Source organism: Phoxinus phoxinus (genome assembly GCF_949152265.1).
Source record: "Phoxinus phoxinus genome assembly, chromosome: 17".
NCBI classification, from domain to species: domain Eukaryota; kingdom Metazoa; phylum Chordata; class Actinopteri; order Cypriniformes; family Leuciscidae; genus Phoxinus; species Phoxinus phoxinus.
Window position 1 is genome coordinate 22,423,484 of NC_136892.1, and position 27,330 is coordinate 22,450,813.

At 38.0% G+C, this 27,330-nt stretch overlaps 1 protein-coding gene and 1 long non-coding RNA gene across 5 annotated transcripts in view; both read right to left on the minus strand.

Annotated features, from left to right (window-relative positions):
• Window positions 1-27,330, minus strand: part of rxraa (retinoid X receptor, alpha a) — a 172,195-nt gene that overhangs the window by 122,136 nt on the left and 22,729 nt on the right. The gene's annotated exons all lie outside the window — the stretch shown is intronic.
• On the minus strand, window positions 20,341-21,261 carry LOC306984916. The gene is made up of 3 exons (XR_013794688.1): window positions 21,224-21,261; window positions 20,489-20,578; window positions 20,341-20,393 (listed from the first exon to the last, which is right to left on the minus strand). It is a non-coding gene; the product is annotated as an uncharacterized lncRNA (long non-coding RNA).

The window sequence follows — 27,330 nt, forward strand, 5'->3', positions numbered from 1 at the left end:
GATCTCATTTGGGCCATTTAAGAATTCATGCAGCCAGAAAGGGTTTTCTGAGGTAATTTCAACATCTCATGGAGAATAAAGCCAACGGATCGCAAATAGTAAATAGCCAACAGGACTAAATAGCTATTGCATAAGTCTGCAACGCTTTATAATACTGAAATGTCTTCATCTATAATGAGAGAAGCATATCTGAGCTCATAAACGGAGGCTGCCAGTTTAAACATATGATAAATTATACTACATAAATATTCTCCCCCAAGACATGCTCTGACAGATGCTTTTTTGCTTCTACTGAGTGGTTTTGGATCCTGAAACAAATAAAGCCAGTCGAATTGCTGAAAATCTGCATACTTAAGGTCTCTGCGGCAGTTACACTGTCATCCCGTCTGAGAATTTGATCAGGTGGCATTCAGCAGGGCCTGTGAAGTTGTCTCTGTCACCTTGCGTTTGCTCAAACTAAAACAATGATGTCATGTTTTTTCCCACTATTCTCGTAAGCATGCCGGGAAAAACTGGCCTGACTTCATCGTTTCCCTCACGGCACTCACCGTTTCTCACACCCAAAACTGCGTTTAGAGGTGCCTGCGGTCATTACGTCACACAAACAGACTTTAAATCAAAATGTAGCTGGTGGCAGCACCTGTAAATATGGTTAAATAGTGCAGCCTAAGCCTGGTGGGACCGCGACCCAGAAAAATAGAAAGATAAACAAGCCCACAAAAAAAAAAAAAAAAAAAAAAAAAAAAAAAAAAATGACAAGCAGGGAAAAAAGACAAAATAAAGCTCCTCATTCAAATCATATTTTACATGGATCTTATGTCTCGACACGCTTGCTTAGCAGAAAGGAGCTGAGCTTCTAAAGCAAGTGACAGCAAGATGGCTTAATATGACTGATTCCCTCTGTTGTGTTAATGTGATTCGGCTCTGGCTTGCCAGCAAACACAAAAGGAAGAGTGAAAACGCTAAGGCGATGTAGAGTTCCCCTCATGCCGATCTCAAACCAGCTTGGCTGTTTATCGAGCTGCCAAAAAGACAAGCACGGTTGAGCAACGAGGAGCTATGGCAAGGGATGGTTCACCAGAAAATTAACATTATGTCATTATTGACTATTTTGAAGAATGTGAACGTGTTTTTGTATACAATGAAAGTCAATGGGGTCCAAACAAAACGACATTTTATTTTATGTTGTTCCACAGAAGACAGAAAGCCAAACAGGTTTAGAACAACATGAGGGTGAGTAAATAATGACAGAATTTTTTTTTTATCGCAAACTATCCTTTTAACATTGTGTGTTACCTGATTTACTATGCGTGTGTAATTTGTTTGCCAACAGGGGCGCTTGTCTCAGTGAGCAGTGCCAATCGGAGGACCTCGTGCCAACAGATGCAGCCAGTCATGTGCATATTAAAGGAGGTGTGTTAGAGATTGTGTCTGATGGTTAGATGGTGAAGAGTGATGAATGGGACAGCGAGAGCGTCACAAAAACACAGCAAACTCCACCTGCCACTGCATCTGCTCAACATTACCATATCCCTGAGCTCCAACCGCCTTCTGGAGAGAGCAGGGGATCTTCTCAAGATACTGAATCACGCATAAATATAAATACAAAAACATTCCTCTAGGAAATCTATTCCATATCACTACTCTTTCTTTGGATTGGAACAGCAACAAAAAAAGTTAAATAAAATGTTTAACAGATGGAAAAACAAAACACTAAATGCTTAACAGACAGCAAAACACGAGACACAAAATACACAACATGTAAAAGAAAAAAATGAAGAAACCAATCTGCCAGCAAAAATACAAAATGTCTGATGCGAAACATGAAATGTTTTAAAAATGGCTAAACAAAAACTACCACTAAACAAAAACAAACACTATCAAAAACAAACACTATCAAAAACACAAAATGTTTACCCGATGGTGAAAGGAAAATTGCAGACAAAAACACAAAATGTTTAAAAGACAGCACAAACACAAAATGCTTTATATGGAAAAACACAAACCGCCTGAAAAAAAAAAAAAAAAAAAACCTGAAATGTTTTACAGACTGCAAAATCTCAGACAAAATATCGGCAAAATTAAAATAGCTGATATAACCAGAAAATGTTTAACAGTTTTTTTTAAACCGCTCCAAACTGCCTGCAAAATCGTGATTCTTACAGACTGCAAACAAAAACAAAAGCATCTAAAGCTTGGCAGATAGGAAAACTAAAATCAGACAAAAACACAAATTGTTTGGAAGACGCAAAACACAAAATGTTAGCAAAAACTTGAACCGTATTATAGACTGCAAAACAAAAAAAAATGCTAGACAGGAAAACAAAATCACAGACAAAAGCACAAACCATTTGGCAGACGGCAAAACGAATCCCCAGCAAAAACATTAAATGTTTAAAAGACTGCAAAATAAAATTACTAGCAAAAACGAAACGTTTAACAGACCTCAAAACACAAATAGCTAGCAAAAACATTTGAGAATTTTTTGTACAAATTTCAGTGCAGCCAAATTAATGTGATAAGTTAACATCGTCTTTGCACATTTATAACACGCAAGTTAGCCAAAGAGTTTTTTTAATTTTTTTAAAGAAGCCTAGTATAGTGTGACTCTTTTTAGCCCCAGCGGGAAAGGAAGAGCCACAACTTCAAAGAGAACTCATCCGTCAGGCTTCCTAGTGTCGACACATACCTGCACTTACGGACAGGAGATGTCTTTTACATAACAGCACACAGCTGAAATTCAAAAGACAAAAAACTTCAAAAAAGCTGCCAATGATTCTTTTTCATCATTGTCCGTCTCTCTGTCCCCTCAAACCCCTATCTATGCAGCAGACGGTGAATCAGTGATGTCGTTGGCTATCTGATTTTCCTTAGGAGGGGCCCCTGTGCTTTTTCCCTCACTCACTCTCTCCTTCTCTTTTCCTGGGGTTCTGCCATTTTGTCAGACTAGTAGAGGGAGTCATTGGCGGGCTAACTTCTTAACGCAGTGGGTCAGGGGCAGGTCAGCCTTGTGAAACCCCCATGATGATCATGTAGAGGCAGGAGAACCCCTTCAGCCCACCCCCTACACCCAAAGCTCCTTCTGCTCTTCCATCCCTCCACAAAACACTGGCCTTTTTGCCCTCCCGGCGCTCGGGGTCATGACTCTATTGGGGGAGACACTTGGCCCACTGCAGGGGGTCAGCTATCCTTTACAAGGAGTCTTGTCATTGGCCTGGTGACTAATAGGCCGACCTCACTGACAAGAACTGATGGGCGCCCCTGAGGCCGGACTCCACTGCCAATCTAATAAGACATCTGACTCGCTCAGCTCAGCTTCTCCGGCTCCATAATGTCATTTTGTGTGAGCTTTCGAGGCTGCAGGTGAAATGATTGTGACTCAAATGCAAGGAAAGTCACTCGCTGATAAAAAGGGGCAGGTCGTTTTAGCAAGGCGCTCACTCGACGTCTTCGTCTTTTGAAATACCTCAGCTCCCGCCATGCCCAGCGCAGATTCCCATTACTCAACGTGGCTGGATGTATGAACAAAAAGACACATGGTGAATGGGTAAAACTACCCCTGATAAAACATTAACAAGAACGGCGGTCCTGCTGAGGGGGGATTTTGTTCTCTCAAAGACACAGTGATCAGGATCGATCTAGCCTTCAATTAATCTTTAAGACAAGCTTACAGGGATTTCAATAACTACTGAGCTTTGACACCAAAGACATTCCCACACTATGCGACTAAAAGAGGCAGCAGGGCCACTCACTGTTTAAAGAATTGCTATATTATCAGGCAGCAGATGACCAGCGGATGTGGGCATCTATTTACAGAACAGTCCATAGACGAGACCGAGAAAAGAGGGAAAAAGAAATATTGCATGTCTACTGTCATATAAACTTGAGAAGAAAAAGTACACACTGAGATGTATGGAATTGAGCATCAAATACACTTGAACTCATTGATCTAAACGTGTTAAACTGGTGCACAGAGACCTAAATCTGAGATATTACTGGTGAGAATTGGGTATCATTTATCTCGGAAACTATGTTCTACTACTCATGAGGAAAAAATGGACCACAGTCATCAAACAAATAGGATTTGCCCTGCAACAATGGAAATCAAAGCGGCAGAACCAGGCTAATATATACATAATGATCAAATGCAGAACGTAGGAGTATTATTTTCAGGAACAGTTTAGGTGAACACAGAAGGTGAAATATATATTTGGTGCTGTTATTTTCTCAAGTTAATAATGCCTAACTATAATGCATTGCAAAATAGAAGTTTTGGTATTTCACCACTTCTCCATTGTCATGGGTTGAAATGATGATTAGGCTCCATTAGTGTTGGGAAACCATAAATAAAAAAAAGATGCTCATTCCTATCAGACTCTAGCCTAAACAATGCGCAAAATTCCCTTTTAGGTTTCTCTTGATCATTAACACCGTTTCAAACTGTGGCCTTCTTAACTGTTGTCATTCGGAGAACAAAGGCGGCCGCTCTACCACTCCTTTTGTTTAATATATAACATTGTAAAATATTCCAGTAACATGATTCTCTGTTCATTCGTCCTCAAAGCAAATAAATAAATACGACGAAATGGAAACGTGATACATGCAGAGGCTTAGCCATTATACAAAGGGACGATAATGTATGCTGTGGGATTTTAGGACAAAAGTAATCACATTTACCACAGTTGGGCAGAAAAGCAGACCAGAGGAATTTCTATCCAGTGTCCCTCTCGCTTTGTTCAGGACTCAATTGAACGTGGGGCTGTTTGAAGGGCAAACCATATAGAGCTGTTCCATTTACATTCAGTCTCACTGTCACTTGGGTTTTTTTTGTTTTCAACCAGTCTATTGTTTCTGGCCGATTTGCATGCAGCAAAAATTATCAAGCATGGAGGAGAAATAATTCCATGTGATTTTTGGAGGGTTTTTTTCTGTTTAAGTTATACAGTGTATCCTCTGGGATCAGTCGCCACAGTGCAAAATCACACGTACACACAGAATATTCCATCCTGGTGTTACAAAGTCCACAAAAAGTCTGGATCATATGATTGAGTTCCGCATATACAGTGGGCTCATCACAGCGGGAGAAACAGATCAGCCAGATTCAGACGGCTTAGAGCCACATCACTTAAGAGTGAGAAAATTTACACTAAAAAGATATGACACACATAATTGTGGCAAAGCAAATCTAGGGCATAATACTAAGCATTTACACTGGCATGTAATTAGCACCATATTACTGTGGGAATATTTCTAAACAATAAATAGACAATAAATAGAAATGTTTTCAGTGAATACAGCCACTGTGTGTGGGTTTGGGGGGGGTAGGGGGTCGCTCCATGGGGGGCTTTCACGGTTCTGTCATTTCTTAATCTGTACTTGGCTGTCAAGCTCCAAAACGGACAAAAAAAGCCGTAAAAAAGTACTATAAAAGTATCACAGAACTCATGAGCTCTATACCAAGTCTTCCGAAGCTGTGTAACTGCTTTATGTGAGGAAAAGGGTAAAATGTAAATAGTTATTTGCTGAATCTTCCCCTTCTGACACTAAAATTTGTCAATGGCTTAAACCTGGTGTGACATGTTAAAATGCAATATTAAGATATATATTTTCTCTACGGCCCGAAAGCCGCCCGTAGAGATGGGCGATATGACCAAAATGTTATATCATGATAGGAGTCATTTTATTTCACGATAACGATTTAGTTATTTTTTCTTTCACCATTCTTATCACCATTTTCAATATGATTTAAAAAACTAAAACTAGCCTAATACAACTCTCAAGCTTACTGAAGACAAGTAAACAGTGATAAAGAAAGAGGAAAGAAAACAAACAACAATAGAACAAAAACACAAATGAAATAGACCTACCTAAAAAACTTCAAGCACTAGAAATAGTACATAAGTGGTATAAAGTAATGTAAAAGCAAATGTAAAAACAATGCACAGTCTTTACTGTGTGAATTAAATAAACATGTATTCTTATTAAAGTTAAAAGAAGTTATTCAGTCAAAAGCAGTGAAAGATTTTCTCTCTTTTTTGTTGCTTGATTAGCATTACTAATGAGAGCAGGTCAATTTGGATCCTGTCACTTTAAGACCGACTGCACAGATCCAATATATTAGTGCATTTTTTTTTCAACTGTTTAAGTTCACTTAAGACATAAATTACTCTGTTGACTTGCAAAGACATGGTCACTTTGACACATAAGTATGTGTATTTAACCGTTCAAGCCCAATTAGTCGGCAAAAAGCACTCACAGTTCTCACACGCTTTATGAGCAGAGGTTTCATATATGCGCGCCTCTCAGAAAGCGATGAGAAACAGTCTCTCTGACAGCACGTGCATATAACGAAATGAGGTGTCGCTGCATACTGCGCTTCAACTCATGCAGACGATAAGCTTCGAGAAGTAATCGTCTACCGGTATAGCGCCCACCGCTAGCTGCCCGTGTCCCCATTGACTTTCATTGTATGGAAAAGAGCAGCCAGGATGTTCTGCAAAAAAGTGTTTGGAGGTATGGAATGGCATACACTACTGTTCAAAAGTTTGGAGAATTAAAGAAATTAATACTTTATTCAGCTAGGATACATTCAATAGATCAAACGTGATAGCAAATACATTTACAATGTTACAAAAAATGCTTTTCGTTTGAACTTTCTATTAATCAAAAGTGTACAACAGTTTCCACAAAAAAAGTAAGCAAGCTGCAGTACAACTGTTTTCAACATTGAAAATAAGAAATGTTTCTTGAGCACCAAATTAGCATATTAAAATGATTTCTGAAGATGTGAGCAGGACCGGAAAAAAAAAATCTCACCACCCCAAACTTGTGAACGGTATTGTTTTTATTTTTGGGTCAACTATTCTTTTCAGTGTAAAATGTCCTATTTCTGCTCTACTCTCGCCCACTGCCACTAACCGGGAAATACTGGTAAAAACATTTTGAGGAGCTATAACAGGTTAAGTGCTGTTCTGTTGATTTTCTAACTCCGCATTTACTAAATGACATCACGTCAGTTGGTTTTCAGACCTGGCAATATCAGAAGCAATAGATCACACAGTTTACGGTTTCCTTCTTTCATCCATCCCGCAGCCTGAAAAAGAGTCAATGTCGTCAGTTTTAGTACCGCAGAGTGCTCCTTAATGACCATGTCCATTTACCATCCTCCACTGTGAATTACACAAGCACAACTTGTTGTGGAAGAGGAGGTGTTGGGCAGCCATAATTCACCAGTCTCTGGCCCCTCTAACCTTGCTCAGCAGGAAGAATGACAGCAACTGGGTTTGTCAGTGGTTCTGTGCATAATTATAGCCAAGATTAATGGTTTACTCACGTCTACGGTGTAATGCCCGGATCAATTTTTCTTGGTGATGAACGAGGGTTGTGATGACGCCTTGTCATCACCGGTATGCCTAAGGACTGGGGGTGTAAATCTCTCTCAAAGTCACCCTCCGATTTCACAATGCCTGCTTGATACAGGCTAGTCCTGGCACTCCCAGAATGCCCCAGGGCATGTCTACTAGCCCTCTGGAGGAACTGCAATTAGGAAGAACCTATTTCCTTTATCATTAAGGGATTTAAGGCATCTGCAAATTAGAGAGCTTGTCAAAAGCACAACTGACATCTATCCGCACGGCCCTCCTCTTCCTTTAATGATTCACTTTTCAGTAGAAACTGAGTTAAAAACTGATGGATAATGCTTCTTCCCTACAACCATGTTTGATATATTTTATTTTTTTTCAAATTCATTCCTTACCCACAAGCTCTGCCTTAATTGTGTGCAATGCCCTCTCGAGTGTCTTGGACAAAGTTAGCAACCTCACTCTCATGTTGTTCCAAACCCACATGACTTTCCTTTTTCTTTAGAACACTAAAGGGAAAGTTTTGAATAATGTACTGGTCACAATTTTCCATGTAATTACATTGGATGAGGACTGGAACTTCAAAAAGGACACAAAAGCATCATTAAGTAGCTCTAAGCTAGATTTGAAGCTATACAATAGCTTTGACAAACAAACCACAATTTAAGGTGTTATTCCATAGAGACCAGATTATTGATATATTACTGCATATACAGTATCAAGATGGTTCACTCATATTACTATAAATTGAGGAAAGTGCAACAAACAATATGGTGAAATATGTCCCACATTCTAAATTTCACCAATTGGTAAAGTCATCGCAAACAGTTAGTGTCCTGAAACACATGCTTGGGACTGAACATGTGCATTGGCTGGACCAACCTGAATATATGCTTATTAACGCTCTTTGAGCATAATGGGACAAGCAAATTTGGTGAGCAGATTGAATTATTTCTCCATTGAATTATATAGGAGTGTTGCATGCCTGAAATATCTGCCCGGAGGCTTAGCAAGTATGGCCGCTGAGTGAATTCACTTTCCTTGAAAGAGACTTTGGCTGAACTTGCAGAAGTATTGAATCAGGTTGAATGATGAATGAATCATAGAGGGCTGCATTTTCCAAAAGCTAGTTAGTCTAAGTAGATCGTAGAGATCGTATTATCTACTTAGGCTTACGATGCTTTTCGGAAATGCACTCCAGACCCGTTTTGTGAACTTGATCAAATGATTCTTAGAAAAGATTTGATTCAAAAAAATATTCCCTTCATGAAATACTTTTCTCTTGAACTCTCTTAAATTCTGCAAGGAAAGAGAACACAAAGATTTTTATTGGATAACGCCTTGCATTTCAGCTTGTCCATCACACAAGTCTCTTGTATGACTTCAAAATACTTGGAATACACCACTTGGACCACTTTTATGGTCAATGCCTTTTTATTTATTTCTTATTTTGTTGGTGTCCTGATGATGATGACTGGCGATCAGATTCGAAGGGTGTAGACATGGGAAGGGGATGTGTTGTTGTTGTTATAATGTTGTCAGAACAATACTCTTTCCTGTGGATGTTCTGTAGATCCAAAGGTACAGAAATCCACCCTCCCTCCCTAACTCCCTATTCCATCTCCCCTCCCACCTCATCTCCTCCAATCTCACTCTGCTTCACTTCTTAAGAAATCACCCTTGCGCAGTCCCATAGGACCGAGATAAAACCCTTGTTGGGCCCTCGGCAATGAAAGCAAGCGTAACGCTTCTCTTTTTCTCAGCTTCAGGCTCGGGAGGAAGCCTCACTCTCATCCCCCGCCCCCCCCTCCTCCCCCAACGGGAAGCACGCAATGTGTGAAGAGCTGGCAAACGCATATGTGTGTGTGCTTCTATACATTCCCACTCCATGCCCTTTATATGCTCTGAAATGGAGAAAAAAAAAGCTGTGCTGGCATTTTGGGATGGGGGTGGGCTATTAACTGCACTCCCGATCACTGTTAGTTTATTCACACATATGCAAATGTTTGAAAAAATGCTGTGGAAGTGATGAAATGAGGGGCTGGGTTGGATTACCCAGAGTGGTAGGCATGGCAGTACACGTCTAGTTGAAGACCTTAGCAGGGTCGATCCGTGGCCCCGCGGCTGATGCGGGACGGATGGGAGCTGTTTGTTTAACCTTATCTGTGGTTGTAATTTTAGCCCCGTCTTCTGTATGGATTTCCAGGCGGAAACCACTTTTATTGGCTTCTTGTGGGGAGCTACCTTAATAAAACAACATCTAATTATATCTACCAGAACTGATCCCCAAACATGAAACACAAAGCGGCCATTGTTCAGGGTTTCCAGCCAAGAAGTAGGCCCTGAAATAGTAGCTTATGGTGTCAAAGTTTTTGTTTTGGATTAAACATTAGATCTGCTTTGAAGAGCAGGAAATCCTGAAGTCATTATCCAGGATGATCTGTAGCTCTACACAGAAATTAATGTTGACACATAAAAACCCCCTCCAAGATGATAAAGAGGGTAAAAAAAAACATTTACTAACCGTGTACACACAATTTTGCATAGGAACCTTTCTATACACATTTTATTAGTGAATTATTTGTTTTGGTGTAAAAAAGCATATGTGGTGCCTCTGAAATCCATTAGCGCCTGAAGATATCCGTTTTACCTCTATTGCACATGGACATACAACCTATTGAGCTAACATACTACTCAATGTACATTGGATATCTGTTGTCATGACCACATAGACACTGCTTTTGGGAGTTACAACCACACAAATGAATAGTTTACCCAAAAATGGAAATTAAATCTATTTTATATATATATATATATATCTATTTTATATATATAGAGTATAATATAATATAATATAATATAATATATAACACTATATAAAATTATATAATTAATTAATATTACTCACCCTCATGCTTTTTAAAATTTGTATGACTTTCTATTTTCTGCAGAACAAAAATCACTGGTCATTTACATAAAACATTAATATACAGTGACCAAGTCGTCATAATGACATATAATGGCAGATGATGTGAGGAACAGACCACAATTTAAACATAGGCCACTCATAACAGACTATAGAGAAAGACGGTTCACTCCTATTACTTATGAATAGGAGAAAGTGCAACGCACAATATGGCAGAATAAGTCCTGCCATTTAAGTAAAAGAGCCAATCGCTGACTGGTAAAGTCATTGCTTCACTGCAGCTGCCGTTAGAAGCTTCGGTTCTCATAGAAGGACTTAGGACTGCACATGCGCATTGGCTGGTCTTGCCTAAAAATAAGCTGCTTTAACGCTATTTGAGCATGAGAAACAACATTTATTGGACAGTTAATGTCAGATTTTGTTTCTGATTTAAATATGTTATTTAATTATGAGTTCGGCAAACAGTTTTTGAGATTTCAGGATTCCCCCATTTAAACAGATAGGGCTTGGTCTTGGATGCCTGAAATAGCTGCCCGGAGGCGTTGCAAATATGGCCGACAGACTTTGCTCATAACCGTTGGATGAATCGTGAATAAATAGTCCAGTGCGAATTGTGAACCAGAACTGATTCTCTAAAAATAATCAGCTCATAAGAATGATTAGTTCACTGGTTGGCTACTTAAGTCCACCTGAATAGTTAGTGACAAGTTAAAGTGCAAGTCTGGTTCGGTTCACACTATACACGTTTAATAAAAATTGGGTTGCACTACCTGAATTTTCCAGGAAGGTTGTCAGTCACTCCTTTAAATAACTTAATTGTGTGTGAACAGGATTAAGCACTCAGAAAAGGAGTGACAACAATATATATCAGCAGTGTGTATGTGAACGGTGTCTAGTCTGTCATGGTCTGCATAAGAACCTCTTATCTCTATGCATTACTGTGCTCATGTGATCATTTTCTTGCTCATGGTAAAGTGCCAATTTTGAACAGACAGAGAGTTCAAGCTGACAAACAGAGAGAGCGACGTGAGAAGTCTTGTGTATTTCTTTCAACTTCTCTGTCTCCTCCAGGCTGATCATATCAAGAGTGAAGACCTCCCTCTGATCACATCTGACAATCACTGGACAGGGGCCAGAGCTGCACTGGAACAGCTCTCCATTATAACCTCTCCAACAACACCACAGTGTTATGATTGTGTTTTCATTGTTTTCATTTGAACACAAGCCCTCTAGGGAAGTATTCAAATGTGCTGTTTTTTGTGCACGCACTGTTTATGAAAAATAAATTAAGCTTTTTTTTTTTTTTTTTTCCTCCCCAAAAGCCAAAGCAGAAGAAAAAAGGAGTAGTGGTTCGGGAGAATGAACAATATTTATTGAAAAATAGAAGTTTCATTTTTTCTTCTGACACACAGGGAGAGAAAATGAGAGTTTTAAAACGCCGCTGGGTTAGAGGAGACGGAAAAACCGCATGGTGACAATTCACTTATTTTGAATAGAGAATTTCCAGCCAGTCTATATTTAGCTCTTAAGCGCTCTATAATCACTAAGGAGGTTTTCAACCACATAAAGGAGGATAAGTTCCTGAAAGAAACCACTGGTTAGTCTTCCTGCCTCACTTCAATTTAACCTTTGACCCCTGCACTCACCTCATGCCCGTACACATCTACCACAAACAAAAACAACACCGTATGGCCTATTATGGAAAGGATAAGTAGGCTTTTCACAGCCTCATTCATAAAAGTAGGGGGTTTTCCTCCGGATATTCCTGCAGTTCAGAAAATACACAACCACACCTTATGGGAAAGCCATGAATGGGGTCAACGATGTACTGCGTCACATTCAAGCAAAATTACAGACGTGTCTGACAATGACTCCATATTCAACATTCAAGTCCCTGGTCTCACCACGGACATCACAACCATGACTCCTGCCAGTTTTTGGACTGCCTAAACGTAGTAGTGCGCAGAGGTGGGAGTAACGAATTACAACTACTCGCGTTACTGAAAAAAGCAGCTGCAGGTTTTGAGTGAAGAGCTGATCATAAGTGAAGGCAAGGAGCAGTGATTATTGGACTGAAAGTTTGGAGAAACAACAAACTACATAGTAGTAGTGTTGTCAAAATATCTATATTTTGATGCATATCAATACTGAAATATCTGACAATACTCAATATCAGCTGCGCGTTCTCATTCTCTCATCTCTCCGAGATCGAGTGAATATAACATTGTTTTGAATGTAAAGTTTCATTTTGCAGGAGAATTGAGGGGTTTTGCCCATTGTGTGTTTTTTGATTTGTGTGTAGAGTTCTGAGAATGAGGCATGCTTTCACAAAATGTGTGTAAACAATCGAGAAAAACTGTAAGTTTAATAGAAAACTAGAATGAATATATATATATATATATATATATATATATATATATATATATATATATATATATATATATATATATATATATATATATATATATATATATATATATATATATATAATAATATACAATCAAATAAATAAAAAAGAAATACAAAAAATATATTATATAAATTGGGGAAACAGTTAATATTTCCATATAATATTTATAAAAATATAGCTTTTAACAACACAATTATAAATATATAAAATTATATGAGAGACAATTATATAAATTGGGGAATCAACAGGTTGTCTTTATAAAATCACACGTAATTGGCTTATTGTACACAAAGATACATAGCCTATACATTTTAGGAAACAGATTCCTTGCAAGTGGATCATAATGGGGGTCATTTCCATCAAAAAGACTGAAAGCTAACTCAAAAACTTGATTAACTACTTTTATTAAACCACAGTTGAACTATTTTAAAACAAAACTACCTAAAAGCAGCTTTTAGCTGGGAAAGCCACAGTTTCAAAACAGCTTAAATGGATAGCTCACCCAAAAATGAAAATTAGCAGTGATTATTGGACTGAAAGTTTGGAGAAACAACAAACTACATAGTAGTAGTGTTGTCAAAATATCTATATTTTGATGCATATCAATACTGAAATATCTGACAATACTCAATATCAGCTGCGCGTTCTCATTCTCTCATCTCTCCGAGATCGAGTGAATATAACATTGTTTTGAATGTAAAGTTTCATTTTGCAGGAGAATTGAGGGGTTTTGCCCATTGTGTGTTTTTTGATTTGTGTGTAGAGTTCTGAGAATGAGGCATGCTTTCACAAAATGTGTGTAAACAATCGAGAAAAACTGTAAGTTTAATAGAAAACTAGAATGAATATATATATATATATATATATATATATATATATATATATATATATATATATATATAATAATATACAATCAAATAAATAAAAAAGAAATACAAAAAATATATTATATAAATTGGGGAAACAGTTAATATTTCCATATAATATTTATAAAAATATAGCTTTTAACAACACAATTATAAATATATAAAATTATATGAGAGACAATTATATAAATTGGGGAATCAACAGGTTGTCTTTATAAAATCACACGTAATTGGCTTATTGTACACAAAGATACATAGCCTATACATTTTAGGAAACAGATTCCTTGCAAGTGGATCATAATGGGGGTCATTTCCATCAAAAAGACTGAAAGCTAACTCAAAAACTTGATTAACTACTTTTATTAAACCACAGTTGAACTATTTTAAAACAAAACTACCTAAAAGCAGCTTTTAGCTGGGAAAGCCACAGTTTCAAAACAGCTTAAATGGATAGCTCACCCAAAAATGAAAATTAGCCCATGATTTACTCACCCTGAAGCCATCCTAGGTGTATATGACATTCTTCTTTCAGACCAATACTATAATAATATTTTTAAAAAAAATGTCCTGGCTCTTCCAAACTTCATAATGGCAGTGAATGGCTGTATGTCTTTGGAAGTCCATCAAAGCGCATCTATTCATGATTAAAGTGCCTGACACGGCTCTCCGGGGGTTAATAAAGGCCTTCTGAAGTAAAGCGATGCGTTTGTGTAAGAAAAATATCCATTTAAAACTTTATCGACTATAATAACTAGCTTCCGGCAGACGGTCGTACACATCGATTTACGCCAAAAGAGTAACCCTTGAACTTGACGCACAAAGTAATGACACTGCCATTGTGAAGCTTGGAAGAGCCAGGACATTTTTGTATATAACTCTGATTATATTCGTCTGAAAGAAGAATGAAATAAGTGTGTATTAGTCTGAAAGAAGAATCCTAGGTGTAAGAATACACCTATGGCTTCAGGGTGAGTAAATCATGGGCTAATTTAAATTTTGAGTGAACTACAGTATCCCTTTAACCAACACTCTTGTTTTGCGAGCGTGAAACCAAATGCAATGCATGCGAAAACAGGTTTATAACCTGGTGTGTCTTTATGAGCACAATTCAGGGAACACAAAGAGTTCCCGCGTTGAAAGAATGCTCAGATTCAGTACAAATTTGTTTCCAGGCCTGTTCACCTCAGCCAGTGACATGTGGGTGTGGGAAAAGTATGAGTGACTTAGCATAAAACAACAAGTTGGTCTTTTGACAGAGTATGGTGAAATAAACATCACAGCAAGACCGATGTTTTAACTCGCCATATTGACTTTTGCTATGTAAAGCAACAGTATACCCAAAGGACCTTCAAAGAAACGCTGACACTCTATATTGTTCGGTCACAGCATGATGTAAATCATGAGGTGAATATTCCCTATTGTGTTGGGATACGGTCCAGAAACAACCAAGCTACAATGAAGAGAGCTTCACTAATCAAAAGCGCATGAAAATAAACAGTGTGTCAAACTAACAAATACTGGATCGGGAACGATCCCCTGATAAAATCTCAGGGTCGTGTATTTCCAGAGGAAGCGCAACTGACAAATGTTGATCTTGCAGCTTGACAGTTTCATCAGTGACTGTTGTCTTAGGCCAGCATCCCGTCTTATTTATTTTCTTATTGTTTGGAATCCAAACTTTCCGGCTTCTCTGGTTTTATTGTCCTCAGCAATTTTTATACAAGTATTCAATGTCACCGAGTTGGCACGGCCCAAGACAAGTGAGTCTCAAGAGTGTTTAGTGTTAAATGGGAGTTTGTTGACTGATGTCTTTTATCTTTTCTTTTCTTGGAAGCACAGATGACATGCCCTCAGCAGAACCACGGCCCCGAACGTTCTTCTCCATCTTACAAAATCAGCCCTTTTTCCCTGCACAAGTTTCTGACAACCGTATCAACGATCTCAGCAGATAAAATCTCGCTTGAAGCAGCAATATTTATTTTTCTTTTCCTCGAGAGTCACTAATTTTTTTCCCCTGTCTTCATTATGCTCTATCACGCTCTTCCGAAATGATATGTGCTTTCAACAAGTGTGGAGTCAGCTGGGCGGGCTGGATGTGCCGAGAGTTTTTATAGGTCGAGGAGAAAACGAATGCTATTATTGCAAAAGAGTGGTCAAACTGCTGATGATGGTGGTTTCACTTCAACCCTACAGTGAGAAGAAACAGAGACAGGCTGACTCATACCGATGCTAATTTCAAGATTTACACACTGATGATTCTCAAAAACCTACTCGAATTATCTAGAATCTACATGATCATCACTTTACATGGGTTTTCTCAAATGAACTGTAATATGAGCAACAGAAAACAAGGATTTCAGACCTACTTTTGCTCATTCTAAGCTTTTTGTAAGCCTTTTTGTAACATAACATGTTAATGTAAGATGTTCCACTTCCAAGTGCTTAAAGACGTTTTAAGCTTTAAAGACCCCATGAAATGACTTTAGCAAATAATTGCTTATATGCTGTGATATAACAATTGCTATTGGTTGCAGGTAAGTATCTGATTGGACAAACATGTGTGTGGTGCAGGATAAGTCTAAAACGTTTTTAGTCTATTTTCCTTGAAGAGAAACTCCAGCCAGCCAGCCATCCATCTGTCTGTCTGTCTATCCCACTGTTCAACAGTTTGTTAATATTTTTTAAATGTTTTTGAAATAAGTCTCTTTTGCTCACCACAGTTAAACAGTGATATTGTGAAATAGTATTACCATTTAAAATATATTGAACTAGAAAAGGTTTTTTTACAATGTAATTTATTAATGTGATGGCAAAGCAGAGTTCTCAGCAGCCACTACTCCAGTCTTAAGTGTCATAAATCCTTCTATGTTCTATAACTCTATAACTGGAGCTCAATCATTTCTCAAAACGTTTGTGCTGCATAATATTTGTGAAAACTGTAAAAAAAAAATGTTTTGATGATGAATAGGAATATATTGTAAAGTTATAAATGTCTTTACTGTCACTTTTGATCAATTAAATGCATCTTTACTGAACAAAAGTATCAACATTTTCAAACTAAACTCCCAAAACCCCAACAGAAAAAAAGACTGTATACAGTAAAAAAAAAAAGCAATTACATAAAGCATAGTAATTGAATATAATGTATACTGTATGCACTGCAAGTATAATAATGTACTGAATATTGAATACTAGGCTACTGAATGTCTGTATATTCAGAACTTGTATATACTGTAAAAAACCTGCAGTCCAACTTCAAATAAATCTCTAAATGAAAAGCATGTTACAGTACACTCAAATACTGCAAGTTGTGCAACTACAAAATCAAGGTCAATGAGAGATTCATTCAGCTTCAGCCTCATGTCTTCCTGCAGGCTCTGGCCTGAGGACTTTGTCCACATCACAAGCAACGCGGTCTCTTGCCAGGCGAAGAGAAAAACCCTCTACTCTGACAGACCCAGCCTTGATAATACCCTTTACACCTTGCTCTTTCTCATCCTCATCCTCCTCATCCACCACCTCTTATGTACTTCTCCCTCTCAGACCGTTTCCATCTATAGTTGGTATCAACATTTAGTGCACCTGTGCCACCTGTGTACTCTGAACTGGCTGTACAGTTGGTTTGATCACATCATTAGAAACGTGTAAACAATTTTGAATCGTTGTGTGTATACGATGACAACTGTGTTTTAATTGTGTTGAACTTTTGTCTCTTGTGTTTATTGTTTTGTGACACAAACGTATTACAGAGTGAAATGTGTTTTAGAGAGTGCATAAGAGTTGCAAATAGTGTCTAACTGCCTAAACCTGTATAAGTGATTCATTTGACAAATTGGTTTAGGCTAGTGAGAATAGTTCAGAGAATGGGGTTTAGTGTCTTAACAATTGTAAAAAACAAAAAACAAAGAAAAACTACTATGTCTCCAAACTTTTGAAGGGCAGGGTGAAAAACAGACCTCAGCTTACAAGCCAAAAAGCTCAAAAAGATGTTTATTTGCTCAAATAAAAATGTTAAAATAGAGATAAAAATATTGCCTATACCCATTCATAATCTTTGCTTATTGGCTCTTTTTCCATGCCCTTATTTTTGCATGAAGTAGAGTAACAGAAACAACAGTCTACCCAGTAGGCTGGCCAACTTCCTGTGCTGTGCGGTGAAGCACTTCAAGGGCTGGGTATCAAAGGCAGGTAGAAAAGTTTTTTTTTTTTTTACAACTTACATGTAAGCTTAGTAGAGGCAAAGGTGAACAAAATGGGCTTTGGCATGCAGGCACAAAAACGCAACAAGCAACCTCAAGAAAGTTTAAAAAGCAAGGTGCTTTCCACAATCTAGGGCCAGCCTGTGGTAAAACACGACTATTCACACTCTCTACCCAATCCACCCTCTGAGCCAGACACAAGATTCGGTTGGTCAGAGACAGCGAGAGTCTGAGCATGCTGTCATCTCCTCTGTATATGAATCAAAGAGGCACAGACATGAAAAATTCTTCTTTCTATGCACAGTCACATTTGGTTGTGCCAGTGACAATTCTCGGCAGCCTCGCTCGCTTTCTATCTGATGCGTTTCCTTGTCTATACCCACCCTTCTCCCTCCCACAGAACCTACAGCTGCATCTACGACTGCTTTTCACAAACTTTCTAAATCTGTACGTCTAAACAGCATGCTTGAATATTTATGATAATGAATGATGTGCTATCAAACATTTCCTGGCCGTATGTGTCCAAGAAATGTAAATAATTCACCAACATCCTGTGCAAACATGGAGAAAAAAACCCAGAAAGACACGGAGGAAAATTATCTTGATCTTTTCTAAATTTGCGAGTTATATTTCCATGGACATGTTTTAGTGTCTCCATTTTACATATAAATGTCAAAAATAAAGTGTTTTTGCACACCTTAAGCCACACTTAGAGACCTACGAAACAAACTTCATTCTGTAAAACGTTTTACTTGAAAAGTGTGATTGTGTTTTCTTTTATACAAGTGTGGCTAAAGTGTTTAAATTATTTTTTTGGCAATCAGTTATGTTTTGCTAATGTTTGAAATACCATTGTGTAAGGTCAGACCCCTCACTGTGGTTGTCAGCCCTGTTGTGGTACAGTATACGAATGCCGTTTTTTCCATTGAACTTTACAAGTCGTCGTGCCACTTCCTGATAGGTTGTAATTATAACAACCGAGATATGGGTGGCAAAGCACACGCATCTGTAGCAATGATAGATGTTTTTTTGATTGCTTTTGTTTTAACCGGGTTCACTATGAGTGTTTTCCCAACCACACTCCTGCTGCCAATGTGTTATGACCGTATCTTTATAAAATATAAAGTCGTCTAAATCCTCCCATATGCCTCTGAACACACTGAAACCCATCTAGGAGACCGAGAGGGAAAATAAATTAGAGCAACTGCCTTTGGGACACACAAAAAAATGGAGTGAATTTATCACAGCAGGTGTGATGGAGTGCATGGAAAGTGACAGGTGCTAAAGAGAATGAACTAGAAGCAGAGCTCAGCGCTATCACAGTCAATACGGATGTCACAGCTTGGCGACAACATGACAGCCTGATTATTGTAGAAAGTCAGTCCCCACTCAAGCTCCCAGACACAAACCCAATGCATTCATGACTAAGGATCTTGTCTGTAACTGAATAACTGCTCCCTGCTGCTCAATACAGTGTGGATTTACAAAGCATATAAAGAAGAAAGTCCACAGAAGCCTACAGAAATATGCGCATCTTATATATATATATACATACCAAAGTCAGAAAACACTGAAAATCCAGGATTTTTTTCACACTTAAACCTGGAAATAAAAACATTTGGTAACACTATTTTAAGGTGACATACTATACAGTAAGTAACTATATAGTAATAACAGAAAATTATTATAAATTAACAGTAAATTATGCATAATTACAAGTAACTAAACCTAAACCAAACCCTAACTCTATAGTAAGTACATGTAGTTAATTAATATTACTCAGTACTTATTTGAGTAATTACAATGTAACTATACGTCACATTAAACAGTGTAACCAAAAAGGTTTTAGGATTTTCAACAAAAAGAAAATGATGATGTAAATTGAATAAGAAAACTACCCTTGCCATCATCTCACCGCTCATTTTAAGTTAATCTTTAAAAACAACTTTAATATTAATTAAAGTTAATTGAATAACTTATCAAATGCAAATCTCAAAATGAATATCCATTTTTCATACTGTGCATTATATTGTGTGATGCATAAATTCACTTTTAAAATTACTGATTTTAATTCTTAGTGATTAATTATATTGGTGTCATGGTTTAGTTTTTAAGGACTAATTATGATTATGTGATGCTTAAATTCACTTGTAGCAATTTAAATAATTGCTTTTTTAAGAATTTTAATTAAACTTTTATTCAAATTGTCGTATGGATTATATAATGTGTAATGACAAAATTTAGAAAAAGAAAGAAAGAAAAATGTATGCGACTAAAATGCTTTTTCTCTTCTCGGTAATGGCCTTGAAGAAAACGCTCGCCAGAAAGCCCTACAATGGAAAGTTAGCATTTAGTAAATTGGTCTTCACGTTTGTGTATTCAATAGGCAGACAGGAACAGTTTCTCTTATCTGGCTCAGATCACATGCACAAGCACAAGCAGGGCAGATGGGGCTTGGAACTCATTTCAATATTCGATTTGGTCCGTCTAACAGATTCAAAACAAGTTACAAGGGGCAAAAGTGAGCTGCAACAAAAATAGATGTGCATCAGCGTTGCGCAAAGACACATGGGTTGTTGTTGCAAACTCTTTCCACACTGCGTCTGTCCCCTGGTTCTGGAAGCTTGAGTCCTGCAATAACACAGTGTTGCTTAACCTGACTGCCACAATGTTTTGCTCGTACCTGTTGCTGGTGTGAAATGACTGTGTGTCTGAGTGAATCATACCTAATTCACCCAGATATCACCCTCAGACTGGCCCCTAAACATCTGCCACCCACATGTCTGGTCCACCTACTGACTCCTCCACATGACTCACTGTTTTGAATTCATAGTAAAACAGCATTTGAAACACATTTTACCTTCATGATAACATTCTGATTGGATAAAGTTGATGGTAAGCATGACTGAAGGAAATAAATTTTTCGAATTAAAGGCCCACTTCTATAAAAAAAAAAAAAAAACGAACTAAATTTTTAACTCTTGTTTTCCTGTCTTTTTTTGCATATTCTGAAAAAGATAAGTAGTTATTTCAGAGGTGGTGCAAATCATTACACATGGAAAAAACAAAAAAAATATTTGGGAATGCACAATACAAAAAAAGTTATTTGGGTCAATTTTGATCTAAAAACATCAATCTGACATCAACCTTTATAATTTATTTCTGTAGCCTCTTCCTGTTCAAATTTAAGCTTTCAGTGACTGGATCTAAATCTATCCCCTTCACAAAAAGTGAGATGCAGAGTGTCTGATAAATTTAGAATTCGATTTTAATATCCTTGAGATATTTGTCAGGCCTGTGCTTCGCTGACTTTGGTCACTGATTTTGTGTGACGGTCCTCTCGGTACATGTGGACCTGGGACTAAGAATCAGATGGGGAGTAGAGAAAATATGCACTTACATATATATCCAATATTCATGCCCTGAGTGGCGAGGCTGCTCGCAGTCATTAGTGCACTTACACTCTCTCTGACAGGCCTGTCTCAGGCTCATCAGACAGGCCTTCTGAAGTCATGTTCCTCTGCAAAAATCATGAGCCTGTCACCAGCCGCCTGCCTCCCACACATAGAAATGTCTCCATTTCTCTGCAGACATTTTTTTTAACTTTTTTTGTTTTTGTTTTTGCTCATGACAGTAACCATATAAAAAAATATGAAAGTCTACAAAGGTAAAGGTGATGTTAACAGACAGATGATATTATTCTATCATGGATAAATAAATGATTGAATAAAATATTAGGGTTGGTCTATAAGCTAGGTAGCCTAAGTGTTTTTACTTTATATTGATATAATACTAGAGTCCAAACTAGATTTCATTATATAGACATTATTTATTTAAATTATTATGCATTATTTATGCATACAGTGTTCAATATATTCATTTTTAAGACTGTAGATGAATTTACTTTATGTACTTACCGTAATATGTTTTTTTGTCTTGTTTTAAGTTATGTTTACTGGAAAACAAGCAAAACGGCTAAAGATATTAAGGCTAAGTGTCTGTCAGTGGTAGACCTTTTTACTTGTTTTAAACAATCATACAAAAAAATTCAACTCTGCCATTTGCACAAGATAAACACTATTCTCTGAAAACAAAGCGTTTTGCTTGTCAGCTAAATGTATCTTGTTTTAAGGATTTTTTTTTTTTTTTTTTTGCAGTGTGCAGCAAATCCAGCAAATAGCACTATAGCTATAAACAGACCATGTACAATTATTGTTTTTCTAAAAGAATAAGAAAATACCTTCACACCAAGTGATTCATTATGCACAGAAAATGTAAATGATATATTCTAAAAACATCACGTTCTATCAATTACAATGTTATAGTCTAAATCAGAGTAAACAGCTTTTGTGATCATAGGCATATTTAAGCTTGAAAACTGTCCTTTTAGTTTGTAAAACATGAAATAAAAGAAAATTGAGTCACACAAATTAACAGAACTTGCGATAATTCACAAGATCAATATTCAATTAACTCTTTACAACAATTGACAAGACCAGCTTAACTCTACACAATAGAAATCTCCATCACGTATTCACTCTGACTAAAGTAACTAGGAGAAAAAAAATCTTAAGCTAAAGCAAAATATAGTTATATTGTGATGGCTTTTTAACTTTTCAACAACTTTTCAGAAGTGCAATTTCTTAAATGTTAGGAACAACACAGAATACATAAAAAGAAGATACTATTTAAAGACTATGCTACAAAGAGTATAAAATGAACTTGAAATGTAGAATTAAGGTGAACATTTTTATTTCTGTGTATGCCTCACCAAACTGATGATTGTTTTCAAACAGGTTTCCCAAACACTCTTCCTGTCTGCCATTGGACAGCCAAGCAGATAGCCCCGCCCTAAACTCATGCCATTGGGTGAGCTAGTGTTGCTATGCTACTCAGGACACTCAAATAACCAGAGCAATGTTTTTAATGCACTACAGTGCTCACATTTTTGTAGTACAAACTCTGTACAAAGTCCAAAAAAAGAAGAAACACTGGTAAATGTATTCCTCAACCAGACAGTGCTCACCGCTGTCTTTTAATCACTCTAAATCAGACAGAAAATGACATGCTGTTCACATTAAAAACATTTTATTACAAATATATCCCTTAACTTGGGAGCCATGATGTGGCTCCCGCCTCTCAACAATGAACATGAAGGCCAAGTTGAGGCGCAACAGCTCTGTTTATGACCCAAGAGGGGAAGTTTCCCTCTGATCTGTGTGTGTCCTCCGGGCCAAAAGGAGTCTGGGGGCACCATTTGTCTCTATAACCTACAGACGTAAACAATACGTTGGTCCACCTGCTCCAGCCATTATCAGGCCCAGAGAGGGATGACAATCTCATCGGCCCTAACAGGACTACCCACTGGGGAGGAGGCAATTAGGGCCTGGGGGAGACCAATAAATCTCCATAAACATCACCCAGATGCTCTGCCTCAGTACTGAGTTAATGCACAACAGCTTCCCTGCTCTGCTCTCTAGGGAATGTGCGGCACTACAAGGAAAACTCGCCTTTTATCACAAATCCCACTAGAAAGAGTCGGATTGGAGTTGAAAAGCCTAGAGAGAACAGACGAGGAAACCTCAAAGAGGAGAAACTTCCCCACGGTCAGTAAAAGAGTAACTAGCAAAGCCCTGCGCTCGAAGAACCAAAGTTTATCTCTCTAGCGTGTTTGCACTGACAGAGTAGGATTAGTCCTTGACCAAACCGTGATTGTGGCAGTGGACTCAATTCAAACAGGTTTCTTCTGCCCGACAGTGTCGGATCGAGCACAGAATCCAGCCGAGTATGCATCACATGCCGCCGAGTCTTTCGTTATGACCATCAATTCCATGAATGAATCTCACGACCTCATTAGTTAAACTGCTACCAGCGTCGTTTGGCTGCGGGCCTGGTTCCCCTTTCTCACACATCACAGGGGACGTTCACCAGGCACATCCTTCCTGTTGAGGAAACGCCTGTTTCCTTTTTTATCAAATGTTAAATAACACAAATGCCTCTGTCAGCTTGACGAGAATTAAAAGAACACTTTTGGACAAAAAAATAACTCATTGGCTGCCGCCTTCAAGTGATCACCAAGTTTCAGATGCATCTGAAATGCAAATCGCAATGACGAATACAGGTCATTTATAGTCATTAAACAGGTTCATTAAACCTATCAAAAATTCCAGTCATATGTCTGTGAGACTTTGGTTATGTATAGCTTCAGGGTGTCTGCCACTGTTGCCTCGTGCATACACACCTCCTACTCACACATGCAAACACTGGAAAGGAAGTTCCCCGTCCTTCACTGCATCGCTGACACACACCTTCCCATCTTTTGCCAGTTTAGACACATGAAGGGGTGGCGAACACTTTTTTTTTTGTCTTCCCTTACCTCTTTGGCGTGATATCACTTTACTGGGTCACCAGATTTCTCAGTGTCACTGTGGGGACACATTGCTCACCTCGTGACTTCTTTACCTCTTGAACCAGCAGAAACTTTCCCTTGATACCAGCCGAGACAGCCAACTGTCATTTTCTCCTCCTACTTAATAGGAAAGAGAGGAAAAAGTGAGCCGCAAGAAGGGCGGGCATTGGTGAAAGCGAGAGTTGGAAAGCGATAAGCATCTCGGCTTATTTGTAGAGTCCCTCATCAAAGTTGAATGACTGAGTAATTGGTTTGTAACAGTAACACTTACTTGGCCATCAATAATGGCCATGCAAGCTTGGGTAGAATTACTTCGCTGGGGGGGGGACCGTTGTCGGGTTTCAGCATCATTATGATCTGAAGGGACACGGTTATGTTGGACAAATATTTATGCAGTGTTGGGTTACCTGGAACATCCTAACGAGAGAGCACAAGAATAGGCAAGGTGATTGAGAAGTCAAATACACATGTCCGACATTATTATCTAATCTAAAGATCTCAAAGCAAAACAGTTAGGATAAGATTGTAAAAATCAGCTTCAAGATTAGGAATGATAATTGTAAAAGGTTCGGATTCCGATTCCTCTTATTTAATGATTCCGATTTTTTTAGCAGTTCCATTAACAATTATTATAGTAGAAGTAAAAAAAAAAAAGCAATTCCACAGCCTAATGATAAGATCATTTTGGAAAATCTAGACATTTGGGTGCATAAATCTAAATCAATAATTTGCCTTAAAGAGTAATTTGTTTAGGAATCAGACTACACTGATCCCACTGTATGCTTTTGATTCATTAAAAAGACTGGGCTCAAAAGAGTCATTTGTTTGGGAATCAGACTATACAGCGGAGCAAATAAACCAACTCAAGAGTTATTCGTTTGGGAATTAAACAACATGAGCTTGATTCTGGATGATGAATGCACTGCATGTTCTTCAAACTTGAGTAATATATTGCATACATGATCCAGAGAGACCTTTTCAAATGCTCAGCAGTCAGAAACAGAATATTAAGCAAAACACAAGGTCACCCTTCACTTTCATAGCCTAAATCAAACTTTTTTTAATGAAAGAGTGGTTCTTTAACTAAATCTAAACCCCATTGCTTCTCAAAACCACCTTGAGATTATGATCCCAGACTGTGCTTTTTTGTTTTCTGTGATTCTGTTTCCACTTCACTCCTTGTGTTCCCTCCTTTTGCTCTTTGCTCTGTACAACAGAACCCTAGAGATGACGTTATGATGTCATTTCATATGTTAATACCCCACCGTATCACATCAAAACATCAGACAAAACATCTGAAGATCTCACACACACAAGCTCCAAATTAAGATATAATTTGACATTTGCAACTGGAAAAAGTTGCCTTGGCACAAAAAAAAAAAAAAAACAGAAGGTGGATAGAAAACGGAGCTTGCTAGATTTCTCAGACTCAGGAACGCTGGTGTGGCCATATGTCATTCTCTCTGGTTTCCCATAAGTCCCTTGTTACCTCCCCAGAGATGCACAGCTGTGGGACCTCTGTTTGAACTCCCAGCTGGGGGTTGAACAATGCTTCCCTCAAAAACAGACACACTCAAACACACACACTTTCGCGAGTAATCATAGCCTCATCCGGGGCCAAACTTTAAAGCTGGGGATCACTTCCCTGTGGTCGCTGCCCAGGCAGTAAACAGATCCAGTGGGCAGCTCACCTGAGAGAGCTAATGCGGAACCCAATCAGGCCTTCTCAGATGTCCGGCCCTTTCCACTGCCACTCGGGCAAGGCTACGAGGGCAAAGACAGGGGCCTGTGGAGAGGGATCATAGTGATACCCAATCAAACGTTGTAAATCCTCTCTGCAGACATTGATATTGTTTCATTCACTAATGGCGTGAAACTAACTCACCACCACATCGCATATGAAGTAGGTGACAAATAGGAGTCCAATGATTTACTGAAACCGATAACATACGCTCCGCACAGGGAGGAGATCACACTACCTCTTGAAGCATAATATCAAAACAAACAATGAGAGTTTGGGATACGTCTGGGCCCAGACACAAGGGAGTCTTGGGATTAATTACCTAGTGGTGACTAATCATTCCTGTGCAACTTTGAATGGGGAACTTCATTCGGAAGCATGAAATCTCTCCACTCTATACGTCTCCATTAGCAAAACTTTTTTCTTTGAAATGTTTCTCATTATCTGATTTTTTTAGGAAGATAGTAAAGTTGCAAGGCAGAATGGGAAAGTACAAAAAGCTAGATTTTGGCATGCCAAGCATGAGAACGAGAGTAAATGCAATAAGCTGAATCATGCACAAAAAGACGCATGTTGACTTAAACTTCACTTTCGATAAAAGTGACACTTTAAAACACTTTAGATAAGGGTCTAATTCTCACTATTAACTAACTATTAACTATAACTTTTGCCTTAATAATAGCCTAACTACTGCTTAATAGTTAGTAAGGTAGATGTTAAGTTTAGGTATGGGGTAATAAGGCATTAATATGTGCTTTATAAGTAGTAATAAACAGCCAATATCATAATATGCATGCTAATAAGAAATTAGTTAATTATGAGAATTGGATCCTAAACTAAAGTGTTACCAAAAGTGCATGCTAAATGAATATGATATAATGTATGAATTAAAAAAATGTGAACTTAACTGATGGTGAAATTGTGACTAAACAGCACCTAAAAATCTTTCTCTTATACATTCTTACACATATCACTGTGAATAAGTCCCAGTGGTCAAAGCTCACCTCAAGTGGAGGAAAAAGGCATTACACTGCTTATTGTCAGCAAGCAATTAGCCTTAAAAATTCAAGAGGTTTTCTATTTATGAAAATGTACACCTTGAAGCTGACTATTTTTATTTGGCTAAATCTTCATTTATTGGGTATGTCTTCATGACACCCTGAACTGTTCAGCTTCTGGTCAGTAGGGCTTTACTTTAAGTAGAGAGACAGCCCTTCGAAACAAACCTCCTTATGTTTCCATTCCTTGTCTTAGCTCATTTGTCTCTGTTAGGTCAGGGACAGACAACAGCATCACCATTATTAATATTGATCTAAGGCAGTTACGATTGATTTTCTCTCACCCATCATCCTGAGGTCATTTTTGTTGGTCAGGGGACCTGGGATTTTCCTAACTACTGGAAAACAAAGCATTTATGT